Below are 18,989 nucleotides of genomic sequence, written 5' to 3'. Positions count from 1 at the left end.
TTCACTAAAATTTGCGTAAACGGAGTGTGAGGAATACACCCCTAAAGGGAAGTACAGGAACCTCAAAGAGAAATCATTGACGATAGCAGATGCATCATTTCCCGACTTAGCAAAATGAACCAAGCTCCTATTCAACAGGTCTTCAATCGAACCTCCAAGTGCACCACCTTTTCAGCTGGCACTTCAGCAGCCCAACATGGATCTAAAAGTTTGTGAATCAAGATTACGAACTGCACCATGAACCTTTGTTTGAATTGTGAAACAAGAAACCCCAATCACCAGAGGGCCACAGACACCTCCCCTGGATCGATATCCAAGATCTGTAATGCTCAATAACAAGTTATGTATCATTGCACTTCTATGTACCCTCTGTCTATTTTGGGTGCTGCCACACCTATTCACTGCTAAAGAACTTACTGGCCAAATGGAGTCCACTCAAAAACTATCCCAGCACTTGTGCAGGGATCTCTCCCATGTCACTTACAATTACACCAAGCCAAACACTAGCATTCCACATGCACTGCACAGTGCCCTCCTACATACTATGTGGTATCAGCACATGACTGCTATGGGTCTAAGACAGCAGCCAGGTCATGTTACATCTGTTCAGTGATACAGTATGCTGAAGTCGCAGACAGACTTAACTTGTTCCAAAAGGTAGCCCCTGAAAAATGAAAATGCCTTTTCAACTTGCACTTATGTAAATTTATGGCCACAATCCAACCCAACAAAGTAAAAGCCCACAGAGTAGTAAAGAATATGCCCTGATACAAGACCAACCCAACAACTCTATACCTTTTCACCAAGCCTAGCGATATTCAAACTGAGTTAGAGAGAACACGCAGGAAGAGCACAATAGGGGAGGATACTGTTTGGCCCAAGACTTCCCAGAGAAGAGATTCTTGGAGGTAACAAAACCCCCAACTCACTGCACAAACACATCCACTCCTGCTTCCATTTGTGGTCCAAGGGTGGCCCTTAGCGTATCTGGGGCAGTCTTCTTCAGCAATAAGTGGACGTCCGGAGTTCCGGTGTAGGGTCATTCAGCTCAATGATATGAAGGGAAATGCGTCTCATATGGGAGGGTTGAACAAAAGCATAGATATCCCATTTGTCAGGAAATCTGGGAATCTGAGGTTGGTGGATACACTTTACAAGAAGGGAAGGGCAACCCCTTATTGTATGGAAACGTATTCTTTATGCTTCAGAGGAAAATGAACGCTTCCACTGGGCACAAATTAAAACTGTGGAACTATCCTGCACATTCCGGATATGCAATGAGGCACCCCCACCCTGATGGATATGTACTGGCAGTGTGGTGAGTTTGCCTACACTCAGCTCATCCCGGATGGAATGGACTGTTCCCTGGTCACCATACACACCCCGACCGTGGTCATTCCTGGAGAAGAGCTGTCGGATTTGTACTAACACCCGCTGAGGAAAAAGACAACCTGGTCAGTGGAAAAAGAACTCCATAGTATTTTGGCTGGGTTCAGTACAAGGAAATTCCAGAAGAATTAAGACTTTTTTCGGACACACAAGTATCAGTGGGAGGGTCCATAGCCTTCTTTACAGAACAGACAAAATGTCCGCTGGCTCGAAATCACCAGCTGGAAAATGCTTAAAATGATGAACAGCACTGAGTTCAGCCTTAATTTGATCAAGTAAGAACTGAGAGCAATCCGCCTCATGGTGATGCAGCATTGATGGAGTTAGTGGTGTGCGCCGAGATTGGTGCATCCGGCTGCATGTTTATTCCAGGGAGTGACCTAGGTAATGAGACAGTGACTCTTGCCATCCAAGCACTGCACCATTTACAAAGAGAAATGCATGAAAAGGGAGGTGCCCCTGAGCAGGAGTCGTTCTCAAATTGGATCTCCTGGCTTACCCGGAAGCTTTCCATATTGTGCACGTCGTTGTTGCGCTGTTTTCATTATGTTTTGTGTGGTTCCGAGCAGTTAGAGATTTCCTGCTGTAAAAATGCAGTCCTCAATTTGGGTAGATTGTAAGCAATTAGGAACTTACTGGCACATGCATCAATATTGCATTTTGCAATTCCTTAATTGCGAAAATTAAGGAATCGCAATTAAGGAATTGCAAACTGCAATGCATCAAGAAATTGCTGAAAAAATAGCGATTTCTTAAAATTCCTTAATTGCGATTCTTTAATTGAGAATCGCAATTAAGGAATACCTCCCCATCCATTCCTATGGGCCTAGAGGCCCATAGGAATGAATGGAAAGACATTCTTAATTTGCAATTCACCATTAGAAATTCGCAAATTAAGAATGCAATTTCAAGGGTGCAGGGGTGTCCAAATGACACCCTGTTGCACCCCTGAAATCTGCTTAGAAGTACATTTTGCACACTCACATGCCCCAAGGGCATGTGTGTGTGTAAAATGGAACTTTGAAAAATGCACTTTAGTGCATTTTTCAAAGTTTTCCCAAATTACCATGAGGGTCAACTTCATGGTAATTTGCTCCTCTTATTTGCGAATTCGCAAATTTTAAAAGTTTGATGCATTGCATTTAAGGAATCTCAATTTGAGATTCTTTAAATGCGATCGCAATTTAAGAAATCACAATTTTGCGATTTCTTAAATTGCGAAAATTACGAAAATGATAATGCATCTCAGAAACGGGAATTGCATTCGCAAACAGCCGAATTTTGCGATTCGCACCATTTGCGAATGCAATTTCCTTTGATGCATGTGCCCCACAGTAATTGTCAAAACTAAAGAGCAACAGCCCCCCAGGTTCGTAAAAAAGGCACCAGCAGCCCCCGCAGTGCTGGGGTGCCCGTGCTCCTGGGGGCCCCCTCACTCTCAGTGGAGCCAGCAAGACTAAATGGTGCGCACTCTGCCTCATGTATTAAATGGTGGTACGCCGCCCAAGGCATCTTCACCATCAATTAAGGGCCCTGGCCTCTTAATTACATGATGGCCTCACGAACTGCAATAGACAGTGTGTGTCCCATGATTTGGCCAATGAGAATACTGAGAGGGAAGCTGTAGGCGGGCCTGGCACCTGCTGCGTGAGTGGGCAGGCAGTTATGAGAACAGGAAGTTGTCTGGAGCCCCCCGCTGTTTGCACCGCTATCTACAGTGCTGCTAGTATTTTGGTGTCACTGCCTGCAGCGTTTCATTAGCTGGCGCAATTCAGTCCCCGCAGCCTAATGATGCTTGTGGCCAGGATCGTGGCTTGCCAAACTGTCAGAAGACTTAGGTAATTATTACCCTATGTTTATTTCTCTGTCTGACCAGAGGCAGGCTGCGCAGTGATGTGTGCTGCGACGGGGCTTGGGCGTGCTCCTGGAACTGTCCAACTGCTCACCTCACAGACAGTGAGTCAGAGTGGAGTTAGTTATTTTTGGTAGCAGTCACTAAAGTTCTTCAAAATATTATTAGATGAACTGTATCCCGGTGCGACCACCCATTATTTGTGCCCTCGATTCAAAGGAAAGGGCGGGCAAATTTACATCATGGCAGTATTGGCTGGAGTCCTGGTACTCACTACTTTACTGTGACAGTCCTCGAAGCTCTGCGCTTAACATCTTCTCTAAAGCAATCTCTTGAAGAGTGCCTTCCATCATCCATCGCTGGATGAAGCCGGAACCCGGGGCTGCAGCCGCAGCGGACATTGACCCTGCCCCCTCCCCTGCCATGAAGCACAACACTCCTGGCACCGATGGCCCCCGTTCATGGAGCATGGGGGCCGCAAGAGTGGAAGCCGGCAGATCAGTGGGCTCCTTCAAAAGTCCGCTGCCCCGATGCCTGTGTATGCAGTGGGCGCGTACCGGGAATGTCAGCAACAGCCTCGGGGGCCGCAAGGATGGACCCCGGCAGACCAGTGAGCTCTCCAGCCACGGTAGAGAGCGCAGCGTGGCAACAGCGGGACAGTCTTCTTCAAGCTGCAGCTCGAGGCAGGGGAACAGCGGGACATCCAAATCTTGATTTAGAAAGCGGCCCAACGAAAGGCGTCAGTGACCGCCAGCCAACAGTCAACAAACCAGCAAGGACTCTCATGGACTTCTTTACTTTTTCTTTTGTCCTGGCCGCCATTTTGCTGCTGTTTTTGGCCGCTGTTCTCTGGACCCTGACCCACCATCTTGTCCATTCCCTTGTCCTTTACCCTTTTCCCTCATCCTTTACCCTTTTGCCTCGTTTTTCCTTGACGATCCTCAAAGGTTTCTTCCCTTTTCTGTTTTGCCTTTTCTCCATACCTTTGTATCCCTCCCACCCTCCATTGGTGCTGTGACTGCGTGCCCCCTCCGACCCCACTTAATGGAACTCCTGTTTTTTTTCTCTGGGTTCTTGACCTGAGAAAATCTACTATTAGTATATATACATGTATATAGAGATAACTCTAATCACTAATATATGCAGTAGACCTTTGTACTCTCTACCATTCCTATGTGACTCTTAGAGTATATCCATTTGTATCTCTTCCTTGACTGACTTTACTACTTGTACATTTGCAATTTTTCTTTCTGTCTGTATCTCTTCCTTGTGTGACTTTACATCTTGTACATTTGCAATTTTTTTCTGTTTGTATCTTTTATGTAACGCATGTATTCCTAAATCCTTATGTTTTGCAACTGGTTCTTATGTAAAGCGCTCTGACACCTTCGGGTAAAGTTCGCGCTATATAAAATCGCATTAAATAAAAAAATAAGGTGTATAGGGCGCACCCGCAGGAAAGGCTTTGCTGCTTTCAATTCCACGAAGCACTTTATGACCATTCAGGGCAGCAGTGCAGCACGAGCCACCCGCCACTGTATGCCCCAGCAGTGACTGCACTTCTGAAAAGCTAATGTCGAACAATGTGGCCTTCCCTTGAGAGGCTAGGACTAGAACCCACGCAGAAGGCAATGTCTAACTTTAATTTCGCCATTGCTGGTCAATATGCATGTCCGTGTTTGTGCTTTCAGTTCTTACAAGGTTTAGGTTTGAAACTAGCGTGACCACCTCGTTCTGAGATTAAAAGCATTGCTCCTAAACTACAGATTATCACCTCATTCGGAAGGTTATGAAGTGTTACAGTCAAGTGCTGGCTGCAGAGCTGCCCCGTTCTGCGTGACGTTTCGCTGTACTTTTAGTTAATGGTTTTAATAGCATTAATGTGCAGTCTGGTATTGTTATGAGCATGGAAGATGAGACTTACTACTATGTAGCCTGCTTGGGGCCAGAGCTGTTTCATGTTGGTTAGTGCCCTTTCATTTCCGGTGCTTTGCAACTTTATTAAGATCTTTTTACGGTTTCTGGGTTGCTCAAATGGATCTAATTTCTGATATTTATATATTTCCCTCATCTTCATTGCTTGATTTTTGCTCCTGAGAAAGTGTCACTCACAGACGCTGAATGTCACTCATAATTACAGTGAAATTATGAAAATGTCACACATAAGCAATCTGAAACCTTGGCAACTATGCATTGGTGCGCAGGGATGGGCCTCGCCGCCTCGGCAGGCAGCCGGGCCTCTGGGCTGGCCTCTTCATTTAATTAAAAGTTGGGTTGGGTGCGCGGCGCGCAGTTGTCTCTGCTCTGTACAGTCCTTAGGGAGGAACTGCGACATAGAGGGCGTGCGTGTGACCAGTGAAGTGAGAGGCATCCTAGGACCCAGCCACGCTACAGACTGTCTTGAGAAGGACCGTCTTTCGCCGTGCAGCGGCTGCGGCTGCCGGGCATAATTTAATTATTACTAGCCCCGGCCCCCTGCCTGGCAAGCCTTGCCCTCTTCTGCTGCCTCTTTCACCTGCCTGCTCTGAAGCTGCAGGCCAGACCTCAGGTAAGTCTGTCCGAGTCAGAAGTGGTGCTTGGGTGGTGGTGGCCCGTGGCCATGCTCGTCCAGGGTGTCGCTCCCGTTTTCTATCTCGCTCTCCACGTCCCTAGCCTAACGAAGCGTAGTGGGACAAATTGGCAGCATGATATGGACCAAGATTTCAACGGGTGTGAGGCGAGGGCACGGTGCTTTATTAAAGTGCAGCCGTCCCCACCATCAATTTTTATTATAAAAACGATTACATAACACCGTAAATATGCAGCAAAAAGTACACAAAGCCAATTAAGATTAAAATATCAGGATGCTCACATCTGACCGGGGGAGTGTTTGGTAGCTCACCACCACCAGAAGCGCCACAGTTTTGCTTTCTGCCGTACAGGGATCCCTACCACAGTGTGGTAAATGGAGAGTGAGAAAACCTTGCACACAAGGACAGAGAAGATGTAGCTTGAGGCATATAAATAAATGGTGCAAGGACTTTGTGCCACATGGATAGACAGTGTGTTGTATTGCATTGTATCAAAGCTGCATTTATATGGTGCTTCATGCCCTTCTGCAGGATGCCATATTGCATTGTCGGATGGGTAGCACACTACACCATAGGGGAGTGCTTGGCTGGAAGGATGTGCTTTCTGTGAGCCTATAAGGGCAGCATGTTTGTTGTTTATGTGTGACCAGAATATTGCTGTTATCGTGTCTTATGTCACAGCTCTTTGCAGTGTGATGTGAGAAAGGATAAGTGAGGCACAGGACTGTGGCTATAAATAGCTGACAGCTACAAAATACTCTAGAAGTCCAATATGTAGAATATGTTGATTACAAAAAAATTTCTTTCAACTTCCTCTGTTGAGCACACCAATTAAGTCTTCCGCACTCTTAATCATGTATGTCTAGTAAAGAGAAAGACAAGACAACAAAGAAAGAGATCTGCCTGGATTGGTTTGCATTATATTCATGTCCTATGAGTCAGTGATGACGGGGAGGGGGAAGCTTCTGGTTGGAAGGAATATCTTAAAGTCTTCTAAGATGGCAGCCACATATGGCAGATCTCTTCATGCATTAGGCGCATTTCCTCTTTGTTATTGAGTGGTTTGGTTCTGGTGGATTTGTGGTGGTTTCCAGACTGTTTCCAATTTCAGTTCCGATCTGTTATGGTAATACTTAGCTAGACTACAAGTGATTTATCAACATGTGCAAACCGTATACTTGCCATTCAGTCTGCAACTGGCAGTGCAATGGTTATGGTACTGTGACATTTTGGCACCACTGAGAGGGTTCTTAGCATCCAGCCTGCAATCATTACACTCAGCAGTGATAGAATCAAATTGTGGTGACTCCAGTGCTACCTGAGCACTATTCTCATGTACCCTGCGTGGTGTGCAGCCACCCTCTCATGCAATCTAATGGTGGTGTTTCTGTGACTTCAGGAATGCTTGACTGAAGTGTTCTCTTCTGTTAATTAGTTTTGAAGTCAGGGGACCCATTTATTGTGGTTTTCAACTTTGGAAGAAACAGGTTTTTACTTCCTTCCTGAAATTAAGGTGGACTTGTAGATTTCGTATCTTTGCTGGCATGAAGGTCGAGTGGTTTCCACCTGTACTGAGAATGTAGCTCCACCAATGGTCTTTTTGTAATTAGCAGATGCGATGAGTTGAGGTTCTAATTTCAACAGTAAAGTCATTTTTAGGTCTTGCACATAGGGTTGCAGTGCGCAGCCCTGCTTGCGCAGCGAGAGACCTCTTGTAGGGGGTTTAAAAACTGACCTAGGAATCGTACACGCACATGCGTGTGATTTTCTTTTGGCCCATGCTATTAGACTTTGAGTCCGTCTTTTTAACAAAGACAGCACGCAATTGGCCAAAGGCGGGCGCATTGCTGCGCCCATGCCCTATTGGTGTCGGTTACCCGCACCGCCGCCATGTGGTTTCAATTATCGTGCCCAGACAACAGGCGCGATAATTAAAACCACATGTCTTGCTGTGGTGCGCGTGTGCGCACCACTCGCAGGCTTGTTCTTTTTTGGATCCATTTCACAGGGAAAGAGAGGTTGTGAACCGTTTCTTCAAGTCGATGGGGCTCTGAACACCTTTACATCAGTGCCTGCAATCACTAAATATATTTTTTAATATGTTGGATTGTTCGGTGTGCAATTATTTTTCTGTTCCTGGTTTCCATCAGTTCCATTTTTTTTTACGCTCATATTTTATCTAACCTTGGGATTTCAGCCTTTTTTACGTATTTATCTCGCTTTTTGACTCAACAATTCTTCCAACTACTTTCTGGATTTTTGGTGGTATTTCATCGCATGCTGAGATGGAGGCGGAACGCTGAAAGCTACTCACTGCAGCCACACAGAGCCGCTCTCAGGGCGGTAAGGCCCTGGCTTATTGAACGACGTGACACAGTGACAGGTCATTGTTTTGCTAGAGAATGAATATATCGAGTTTGCAAGACCTGTCACCCCCTCTCAAATATCGCGCAGAGAGATGGGGTGACCAGATTTTGAAAACAAAAACCAGAACATTTCACAACATAAATATGATTGCGACTTTTCAACCACCGAGGGGCACTGACGTAATTAACGGCGCTCACCAGCATAGAAAATGTAGACCATAATGCAATATGCGCCGTGTCATTGGTGTTATCTAAATTTGATAAGGGCCGCTAACTCATTTTTACACCGGATCGATGAACACGTTATCTCCCTCTGTGTTTGAAAATGCCTTCTGGGTGTTGTAGTTCAGACACGCAAACATTTCAAAAAGGAAAGTAGGCGATTCTGAAAATAAAATCGGGGGAATGCATTTCCCCGATTTACTTCTATTTAAGTAGAGGCAATTTTAGGTGGGAGCAGCGCAAATAAAGCAATTTTTTGCCTTAAAAATCTAGAGACTGCTGCCTAAATTGGGTCTATTGCTTGTTGTGCTTCAATTGAATTTTTAGACTAGCACAAGTAAATCAAAGATTTGTAGGCGGAAAGTTCAGGAATGGTGTGCAGAGGGGCTATTGCCATAACCACAGAGACTGTCACAGGATACCAGAGGCACTCGTGAATAGTTCTCACAGCTGAGAGCACTGAAGTCACGCTTGGCGCTATATGAAACAACCCCCACAAATGAATATAGCCCAGTGTGCTTTTCCTGCTCTAGCTTGCCCGGGTCTCGGGGAGCCATCCCGGCACGGTTGTGTCACTGTGTGACGCACCTCCGGAGCCATCGTGTGTCACAGATTAGTGAGTCAAAGTGAGTAAGAGTGCCCCACAGTGAGCGAAGGGTGCACGCAGGGACACAACCGGGGGTCAGCGAAAGCTGCACTTTTATTTGCGTTCTTTATGTTGTGAAACATAGATATTTACATGCCTGTCTTTATTCTGGAGCAGCAGAACGTGTTGCCACTGTATGCACGCCATGGGAGGATGAACATAGCTTCCTTTTGCTGTGAATTACTGGTGTTTTTTTTTATAATATAAAAATGGCCAGATTGACAATGTGGACTTATTTATGTGTGTTGGATTATTAAGCGCCAACAACCATGAGCAGGTACCATCGTGGCACCAAGACTAGGAGCGGGGATAACTAAGGGCAGGCAAGGGTGGAAATGGGGGTCTGTGACAGATGACAACCGGTACCCTTTATGGTCTGTGGTGTGTCTGAAGAGCTCAAGCACTGTGCCCAGCAGCCCAGGGAGCCCAACCTCTAACTACAGCAGGAAGAAAGCCCGGAGTCTGACGAGGCGCTATGAGCGTTTTCTGATCACTGATAGTCGTGCACTCACTCAGGGACCAGGCAGGTGTGTTGGACTCGTGAGCACCGCAGGGTTTGAGCAGGTGAGTGTAAGGACTGGATAGCAACCCTGATGTGCCCTGTCAAGAATCTGGTGGGCTGCCTGGTTCTAGATCGCTTAAGGTGGCTGAAGGTGGGGGCCTGTGGGCTGCCTGGTTTTAGATCACTTCAGGTGGCCTATGGCGGGAGTTCCTCAACTGTCTGGTTCTAGATCACTTCAGGTGGCCGATTGGGGGCGGGGGCCTGTGGGTTGTCTTGTTCTAGATCACTTCAGGTGGCTGATAGCGGGGAAACAAACACAATTGTTAAAGTTAGAGCTGTTAGCGTTGAAAATTACATTGTTTTTTACTTTTGTTTTATATACCAATGGCAATAGCACTATGCAAATATAATTACTACACTTCAAAAAAAAAGAAAAAAAGTAAAATACGTCATTTTAAATGCCAACAGCTCTAACTTTTAACAAATGTGAGACCTATTGCATTGCAAATGCTTGTTTATCTGTATCATTGGAATTTTACTTGTAGCTACTGTGTGCCTTCCCCGCTACTGTGTGCCTTCCCTGCTACTGTGTACCTTCCCCACTGCTGTGTGCCTTCCCCGCTGCTGTGTGCCTTCCCCGCTGCTGTGTGTCTTCCCCACTGCTATGTGCCTTCCCCACTGCTGTGTGCCTTCCCCTTGAAGGTCCCCATGGAACTGTAACTTGCCTTAAAGACAGAGCATCTAACTATTGACGCTTGTAGGGCCTCCTAGTTTTAGAATAATCTACATGTCATCTGCACAGTTGTAGCAAGTGAGGTTGATTGATCTGATCAGGAAAGGTAGAGGTTGAACAAGACTGGTGAAACGAGTGACGATTGTGGGATGTCGCAGCGCAGGATGTGAGCAGCTGAGGTAAATATTGATTTAGATACAAAGCTTTATCTGTCGCTGAGGTGGGAGGAGATCATTTATTTATAGGTCCAGCTTCTCAAGTCACAGTAGTAGTGTCTGATGATAGACAGTATCAAAGGCTGTTGATTAGTGTAAAGGTACCAGGCCCAGAAGCAAGGGGGTTGAAGGTGACTGCCTCGAGGCCAGAGAGCATTTGCATATTTGCATACCTTTGTAAACTGGTTACCTAGGTGTAGTTTAGTTCTTTTTCTGGTTACTGTACCTGCTGGGCCCCCACTCTGCTTATTCCTTACATTTGAAATTTACATTTACTGCTTTTGTGTGAGAATGCATTTCATGAAAAAGGAATATAAAGTAGGGTTGCCAAAAGAAAAATGCCAGCCATGTGTTGTTTAAAGACACTGAAAGACTTTGGCTTGACACTAAATAGTGTTATTAAAAAAAAGTATGTATTCATTTGTAATGTGACTTTTCTGTCTTTGTTCCCTTTAATTATCACTCATGATTCATTCAGGTAGCCCTAGAACACAATTAAAAGTGTTTTTTATTTATATTTGTTGTTCGAAGTATGCACAGATAAGTGCTGAAAATACGGCTTTAGGTGATGCTTATTTTAGTCCTGTAGGGGCATCAAAATAATGAACTAGCAACCCTAATCATAAGGGAAGTTTGTTGCGCAATCAGCACATTATTTCCTACACCCTTGATCTCTATTAATGCCAGAATAACAGTACCTGAAACCTATGCCTCCGTCAATCACATGCTGAGCTACATCAAGTGTCCGGGAATGCACCCTCCATTCAGACATCTCACTCCTCATTCGCGCCCTTCACTTTTACGCTCAACCTGCACTCACAGCAATCACAATGCACTCACACTGACCACCATGCAGTAACACATTCACCCGCTCACCCTGCACTCAGTCATCACTCTGCACTCGCAGTCCACTTGTGACTTGCGCTGTTCACCCTGTACCTCACCCTGCAGTCACACGAGCACACTACTCACCCTGCACTCATGTCACATTCACTCGCCTGTCCCCCTCACTGCTCAATTTGCAATCAAATAAGCCCATCAATGCATTCTTTTGCCCAACTCTGCACTTACATATGGTCACCTCACTCAACCTGCAGTCGCTCCTCTTACCCTACTCTCACACTGTTGCATCACTCACTGTGCACTCTTTGATCTATGCCTATTCAGGACCATCCCTCTATAAATATAGCAATACAACACATTCAAGACCGCTCCATCCCCTGTCTTCTTGGCTCTGTCCTTTAGCTCCTGCCTCCTTGCCTAGATTTCTGGGTGGTAGGGCAAAGTGGTAGATGGTGGGCCGAGCCTCCGGTGGAGGGGGGCCCACTCAATGTTTGTTACGCCACTGCAGTACCCCAATAATGTAACTTTCATGAAGTATGGGTTAGATAGAGTCGATGAAAATTCAATTAGAGGGGGGGATTTTAATGTTGAAAAAGTCCATATCAATATGAATACTGATTCATTTATGTGTTAAAATGAAATTGCATCTTTATTGACAAATTCACCCGTTGTGAACTCCAAGACAAACCCAACTCAGAAATATGTAGTCAGGCAGGCTCTGAGACCCCGGCCCGTGGTCAGTGATTGAAAGATTACAGGTGGAGTGACACGTAGCTGACAGACAAATGCACAAACAGGAAACCCCAGATCAATCCCACAGATAGGCGCAGAAACATCAAAATGGTCCAGGGAGATTGGCCCCAATAAAGCATACAAGGCTGGAGGGGCAAGCGCGTTCCCAAAACACAATAAAGTCAGAAGCCTCATGAAGTTAGGAGCACACAGCAAATCAGGACACAGCACACACAATACATGCAGTAATCACATGCTCCCCATGCTGGACATCTGGACACGTTACCCACTGGCTGTATTGTGTCCACGCAAAGTCAAGACCCATCATGGGGAACATGGCGGCCGCAGGCTAGTGCGGTGCGCGCGCTAGACGCCGAAGCTCTGACACCACGGAAGATCGCTTCTCCCTCGTTCTGACCTGCTGCTTTGTCGGAACCCGATGTGGGGACGTCTTCAACTAATCTAAACTCGGACTATGACGCTGAGTTTTTACTGAACTGAACTTCACTTCAACCTCAACTTCACTGAACTTAATCCCAGCAATCCAGGACCGGACTGGACCGGACTGCAATGCGAGGTCTAAGATTACCAGTTTGTTTTCCTCTGCCTACCTGCCCTACCTCGGATGTGCTACGTTCTGCTACCTTCCGGCAGCTCTCCGCCCCTGCAGGGCCCGTGGCATAGAGCAGCCGTGGAGCTTCGCCAGGGTCGCTCGGCGCGGGGTCTGCTTAGAGGTAGGTTTGGCTGCGCTGGCTCTAGGGGTGCAGAGGTTCAGCTGCTATAGAAGCAGACTGAACCTAGTAGCAAAAACAAAAGGCAGACGCGAGCAGGGGGCTTAGACTCTGACACCGGCGAAGGGGGTCAGGTGGGGATTACTGTGTGCCCCGCGGAGTTGGTGAGAAAGAAGAGTAAGGACAAGGAAATCTCCAGAGGGGAGGAGAAAGGTTTTGAAAGTGTAATCAAAAGCCTAGAAGGGATAAAAAGAGTCAGTCAGGAGATACTACAATTACCAGAACCCCCTGCTTCAAGGAAAGCGTCAGTGAAAGTGGCAGCAATTGAGCCCTCTACCTCTGCCTCCACTCCTGTTACAAGCAAGCCCTCCACTTTCAGTTTCACAGCCCAGACAAAAGAAAAGACAAATCAGAAGTACAAGACGAAAGCCAAAGGGAAGAGAGGCAAAAAAAGTTGTAAAATCACCCAAGAGGGGTGTAAGGCTCTGAATTTAACTAGTAGTGTTGGAAAAATAACCCCCTCATTACGCTCATTTTTCAAAGTCCTGCCTCAAGTCTTGGACTTAATTCCAGTCGCTAGTTCGGACGAGAGTCCTAGTATCGATACCCCTTCTGTCAGCCAGCCTACTACAGATATTGATCTGATTAGTGTCAGTCTCACCAGATCGCCTGATACCTCTACTCTAGCTACCGATATGGCTGACTTATTGTCCCCTTCATTTCTGACCTGTCCAATGCTGTCTGAACTAGCAAACACCTTGGATGATAAGGGGGGGGAGGTGCAAGTTTTGACCTCTACAGCCCCTCCACAAAATTCAGGGGAGAGAAAAGAAGAAGAGGGAGACAGCAATAAGACACCCACCAGTACCGAGTCTGCATTGGTGGCTCTGGCAGCCTCAATTGCCTCAATGAGAGAAGAGATTTGCAATGACTTTCTGGTCTCCAAGACAAACCAGAACGATATTCGCTCATCCTGTGAAGCTTTAGAGAAGAAAGTGAATGGCTTGGGGGAAAGAACAGAGGCACTGGAAAGCACAGTGGGAGGAATGAAAGCTAATTTAGAAGCAGCTGAGTTGAAAATACATAACCTACGGAGGGAAGGGGACGCGATGAAAGACAGAGTGGAATCCTTAGAGAATTATTCGCGCAGAAATAATCTGCGTCTTCTAAAGATTCCGGAAGGAAAGGAAGGTGGAGATATTAAGAGCTTCATAGTGAGTTTACTAAAGGAATCTTTGGACCTTGAGGAAACAGCCGAAGTCTTGGAGAAAGACATTCAGAGGATCCATCGCGACCCGTTCCGACTCAACGCAGGCAGGACTAAACCCCAGAAAATCCTCGTTAACTTCCTGACTTATGCTCTAAAAAAGAAAATACTCAACACCGCACTTAAACTCAAAACTACAAAAGGCCCTGATTTCCCTTTCGAGATCCGCTCCGATTTATCCAAGACTACGCTCGACAGGCAGTGGGAGCTGGGAAAGAAGATGGACAAATTTAGAGCGGCTGGCGCAACAGTCCAAATGAGGTTCCCGGCTTTTCTGCGTATCATGTATAACAATAAGATGCATAATGTCAGAACACCTTTTGAGGCGGATGAGCTTCTGGAATCTATTCGGAATCATTCCCAGGGCAACTTTAAATGATCACAACCCCCTTGTCCACTCTGTTTACTCTCCTCGCACCCGCTTTTGTCGTCAAAGGCAGTTTGTGAGAGTGCATTTATAGAGGGGATATATAGGGCTATACATGGCTATATGAGTCATTGAGTCATTGGAAAAACCCTAGGAAGTTTTGAAAAAAAGGAAAAAAAAAAGAGGGAGGAAAAGGGAAGGAAAGTGAAAGAGAAGGAAATAAAAATAAATAAACTGGGAAAATAAACAAATAAATAAAAAGGGTGAAGGCGGAAGTTGAATATAAGTAAGTTTCTGTATAAGATAAAGCACATGATAAAGCACAGGTAATCTTTTAGTTTACTTCTTTTTTTAAAGGAGAGCACTTCGTGGTGTGGGAAGAGAAGGCGTAGATTGGCGCAAAGCCGGCCCAACAACAGGCCGGAGTAAGTATGGTTGGGTTCTCCAAGGGGGTGGGGGAGGGGGGACACAAAAGCATAAAAATTCAAAAATATCCTCAGGAGTTTGGTCCTTTAAAACAGATCTTTTTCATTTTAAACAGTTCAACTGCCATAGCTAGGACAATCAAAGCCAATAAAGATAACAATATTGAATATAAAATGTGTAGTAAGGAAGCGCCCATCATGAAGGAACAATGACATCAGTACAGTTTCTATCTTGGAATGTTAATGGTCTGCGCGTGCAAGGGAGAAGGCAACGTATTCTACAATATCTGCGAGATTCCCCGGCGCAGATCATTGTCATCCAAGAATCACATCTCTTAAAAAGCGAGGCAGACTCTATACTAAAAAAACAAAAGTGGATAGACAAATTTATTAGTACCGACCACAACGCTAATATAAGAGGTATTCTCTTAATTTGCAAAAAATCAGCAAACGTGCAGATTCTTGATTTCATTGAAGACAATAGTGGAAGATGGCTTCTAGTCAAGCTGTCTATACATGGTTGGGTGTATAATCTAGTTGGATATTATGGCCCTAACACAGATGACCGATCTATTTTAGAAATAGTTAGAAACAATCTAATAACCACCTCGGACCCCATAATATGGACAGGGGACTTTAACGTTATTCTAAATCCAAAACTGGATAAATCCACTAACAGCAGCAGATATAGATGTCAACCCCCTTCGAAAACAAGACAATCCCTTAAGGGGATCATGGAGGATATAGGTTTGGCAGACCTATGGAGAGAAAAAGCCGGCATAAAACCAGGGATATCCTATAGAAATCTAAAATACAAACATACGTCAAGAATAGATTTTGCCCTGTTTAGTTATTGTCTTCAAAACTCTATATCTACTATCAAATATTTACCCTCCCACCTATCGGACCATTCAGCTCTTTTTTTTGTACTAAAACTCCAAGATCTAAAAAAAAACATCCCTCTTGGTCATTCGACCGAACCATTTTATTGGACCCAGAGGAAGTGACACACTTTAAGTCCGAAGCAAGGATGTTCTTAGATATTAACCTACGCTCGGCCTCTCTTGTAACGGTCTGGGAGACTCTAAAAGCATACTTGAGAGGTTGTATCACAAATAGAGCCTCCTATTTGAGGAAAATCTATCTATCAAAAATCCAGAACCTTGAACAGGAGCTGGAGATAATCGAACAGAGACTTGGGGCTTCAATTGGGTCACTACAAGATCAACAAAATATGCTAGATCTGAGAAATCAGTTAGAAAATACTCTACAAGAAAGGGTTTCAAAGAGATGGGAGGCAAGCAAAATATCCAGTTTTGAATTTGGGGAAACAGCGGGTAAAATATTGGCCTGGAGGGTTAAAGCGGACCAAGCCAAAAATCATATAAGAGGGATTAAGGTTGAGGGGGAAAGTGAGCTCAGAACATCAAATCTAGAAATCAGTACAGCCTTCAGGAAGTTTTTTGAGGAAATATACAGGGAAGATATCCTTAATAACCAACAGGCAAGGAACATATGGCTAAATCAGATACCCCTATTACATTTCTCGCCTGCACAAAGCGAGGCGATAGAGATGGACATCTCAGAAGCAGAAGTAAGAAAGGTCATTTCGTTACTAAAACACGGCAAAGCTACAGGCCCTGATGGACTCCCTGGAGAACTGTATAGAGTCTTGGCTGATGCTATTGTTCCTACTTTAACGGCCCTGTTCAATGGTATCTTGAAGGATGGCACCAACCCCCCTCGATCATGGAGTGAGGCCACTATAGTTTTGATTTCCAAACCTGGCAAAGACCCAACCTTATGTGGGTCATATCGCCCTATATCACTACTGAACAGTGACTACAAGATATTTGCTTCTATCTTAGCAGCTAGATTGGGCTCACTAGTGGGGGAAATAATCCATCAGGACCAGAAGGGATTCATTAAAGGTCGTCAGCTTTCTGACCTAACATACGACCTAGTGGGGGCAATTGACATCGCCTCATCTTTCTCCCTTCCGCTGGCAACTCTCACCTTGGACGCGGCTAAAGCCTTTGACAGGGTAAATTGGCCCTATCTCAATGATGTTCTAAGGAAGGTTAACTTAGGGGAGAAATTCTGCCGTACAATAAAACTCATGTACAAATCACCATCTGCACGGCTTTTAATAAACGGTACACTGTCTGAAACACTCGGGATCCTCAGAGGCACTAGACAGGGCTGCCCGCTTTCCCCCCTCCTCTTTAATCTATACATTGAGCCGTTTGCGGTAGTTTTAAGACGGGATGGCTCTATTCCATCTTTTAGGTTCGGGGAGTGGGAAAAGCGGGTAGCTCTGTATGCAGACGATATCCTAGTTTTTACCTCAGACCCGGAGATTGCACTCCCAGTGGTAATAAGGAGAGCAGAAGAGTTTGGCCGCATTTCGGGTTATGAGATTAACTCAAGCAAAACCGACATCATGACATGGAACATCCCCGATTTACGGCTAAACATAACCAACTCAATGAGATATCTGGGAATCCGGGTAGTGCATGATGTCGCTAAAATCGCTCAGGTTAATCTTGAGAGAGTCTTCAATGAAAGTAAGAAATTGCTAAAATCTTGGTCTAATCTCCCACTTACCATCCTAGGCAGAGTAAGTCTGATAAAGATGTCTATCCTTCCTAAATTTACTTTTATTTTTAACACCATTCCTCTCGCATTTTATAAAACAGCATTAGAGAAATGTCAGAGAGAGGTTAATTCTTTCGTGTGGGGTTATAAATCGGCAAGAGTATCATGGAAAAAACTGAGAAGGAGGAGGGAAAAGGGGGGTCTGTCTCTGCCTGATCTGCAGTACTATGCGTGGGCTTTCCAATTATCTCATTCCAGAATGCTTCTAAAAGTCCCATCTAATACATCAATAGGTCTCATGTTCAATGCCATGCTGATTGGTGCCGGATTACCAACTAACGGATACATGTTTAAGTTTGGAGATCAGAAATACTTAAAAAAGTTAAACTAAAGATTCTTATGTCCCAGCGAAGCTATGGGCATATATAAGAAGGAACCTGGGTTTGTCATACTATTCTAACTTCGCACCCATTTGGGAATCCCCAGGGCTGCCGCCTTGCTTGGATGACAGGCTTGCCATCCCGCTGAGAGTGGGAGGGATATCAACATGGGGAGATGTGTTGGTAGGCGAATCATTAAGGCCCTGGGAGGAGTTGCGGGACCAGTTGGGTACAGAGCTTTCGAGGTTCAAGTTTTTACAATTAGACAGCTGGGTCAAAGCATTGATCAGGTCAGGGGCAACACTTGGGAAGCATAGCATCACTGAAGAGAAACTGGTAGTACAATCAGTAGGGGGCAAAGAGGTCTTGCAGTGGTACTGGTGCTTGCTAGAAGAGATAGATGGAGAATTCATCCTCCCGGAACAACTATGGGGCACAGAACTCGGTGCCCAGAGTATCGAAATCTGGCAAAATTCCTGTACCTTGTTATATAAGTGTGTTAAACCTGCATGGCTCAGGCGTAATCATTTTTTTACAATACATCGAGCTTATTTTACACCCTTAAAGCTATCTAAATTTATCCCATGGAAGAAATGTAACAAATGTGGTTATATCGCAGCTTCGGATATCCACATGTTTAAGGAATGCCCGAACATGTTACAGTTTTGGAACGAAGTGAAAGCGACTTTGGACTCCATTCTTAACACCTCGATCTCTATTACACTTCCCCTGATTATATTTGGAAGGGACAACAACATAAAGGGCCATGCAAGGACATTTCTGTTCTATGCAATACTGCTTGCAAGAAGAGAGATATGCAAGGTTTGGATCGAAAATCTAGCACCAACACACGCAAATTGGCTATCTTCTCTCTATGCAACCTCTAAAACAGACATGCTGAGATCAGGTGGCGCACGCAGCCGGGTTTTTTGGAACTTTTTGGTTCTTTGGAGACAGTAACCGGGGTTTTTTTTCTTTTTTTTTCTTCTCCCCGGTCCTATGATTATGCCTTGGAACTCCAAGAACTAGGCCTCCTCGATTGGCTCCGAAGGCTAGTTCAACGGAATAAAACATCAAGTTGGAGTCATTACTCGTGGTACTCTTCGGGCCATCTCCTGCCGGCTCTCACCAATCGTGTTATCAGATGCAGG

The sequence above is a fragment of the Lissotriton helveticus genome, chromosome 7, assembly GCF_964261635.1.
Source record: "Lissotriton helveticus chromosome 7, aLisHel1.1, whole genome shotgun sequence".
NCBI lineage: Eukaryota > Metazoa > Chordata > Amphibia > Caudata > Salamandridae > Lissotriton > Lissotriton helveticus.
This window is presented reverse-complemented; position numbering follows the sequence as displayed.